Genomic DNA, 1,171 nt, shown 5'->3' on the forward strand with positions numbered 1-1,171 from the left:
TCCCTGCGCCTGTCCCTGGCTCACCATCAGCCAGCGGACCCGAAAATCCAGTTGCCTACACCTCTAGTCGCTGACTTCTCTTTTCTATTCTTTGTTTTCCCTTACAACCCACCAGACCCCAGGCCTTTACAGGGGCCTGGTGACCAAGGAGCTCGCTGTCTGGGGGAAGGAAGTTAGGAAGGAGGGTTGGAAACTTCCTTTTGTAGAGAACTATCTTTGTTTGTATTAACCACCCCTATAAGGAGGGACAAGAGCTGGGACGCTGGACACCACGGGGGTGGTTGATGGTGTATAATCTGACAGTAAAGAATCTGCTCACTGCTGCCTCCAGGGCCTGTTTTCTTTCTGTTCTTTTTTACCCAGCAAGTGTGGGAGTTAAAGGGGAGCCCACAAAATAGCCTTAAAGAAGCAATTTCGCGCTCAAGGCCGTCCCTTCCCCAGGCCCTTCTGTGAATGACAGGCAGGCATAGCCACCGGAGCTCTCTCACCATGTGGCCAGGCCTGGCCCTGCAGAAACCTACAATGTTCCCCAAACTTGGGAGGTTATCTCCCTTCTTCCCCCCACCACCAAAAAAAAATCCAGAGCTTATTGGCACTTTGCCTTGGTTGTCCTCAAATTTAAAAGCATGTGGTGGACATTGATACCTTTGCTGAAAAGTGCAAGGCAAGCGACTGGCAGAGCCATCTAACAGGGCTCGACTCTGATGCTCCTGTTTATAAATCAGGATGGGGGGGGTCCTATCAGGCCTGCTGGACCCCAGCCTCAGGCCCAGTGTCTGCTGCTGCCACCACTTTCCAGAGCCCCCTGATGGTCACATGCCAGGGTGGGCACAGGCTGGTGGAGGCGGCAACGCAAAGACCCACAGCCGACCCCCCCTCTCCTCTCTCCTTCCTCTTTCCCTCCAGAGCATCAGGAAGGTGATGGCCGAGGGGACCAGGGGCAGTGTGGGAATTGTGAAAGGGAGCTCCAAAGAAAGGGGTACATCAGCTTAGCCCTGTGCTTCTGGGGTGCCCGTGGGTCTCTCTGGCCCTTGGGAGTTGGATTTCCCTGCTGTCTCTCAAGAAGATCGATTTCCCTGCCTACCTGCTTACTTCCCAGCAGCCCTGGAAGATTCCCGGCCCACGGATCAGGTTCTGGTCCCTTGTTGCTCCTACAGCCGACCCCTCCCCC

The 1,171-nt window shown here is 55.0% G+C and overlaps 1 protein-coding gene across 1 annotated transcript in view; it reads left to right on the top strand.

Moving 5' to 3' along the window:
• NTNG2 (netrin G2) overlaps positions 1-1,171 on the top strand; it is a 74,284-nt gene that overhangs the window by 69,050 nt on the left and 4,063 nt on the right. The gene's annotated exons all lie outside the window — the stretch shown is intronic.

Source organism: Neophocaena asiaeorientalis, unplaced genomic scaffold (assembly GCF_003031525.2).
Source record: "Neophocaena asiaeorientalis asiaeorientalis breed wild unplaced genomic scaffold, Neophocaena_asiaeorientalis_V1.1 scaffold78, whole genome shotgun sequence".
Lineage (NCBI taxonomy): Eukaryota > Metazoa > Chordata > Mammalia > Artiodactyla > Phocoenidae > Neophocaena > Neophocaena asiaeorientalis.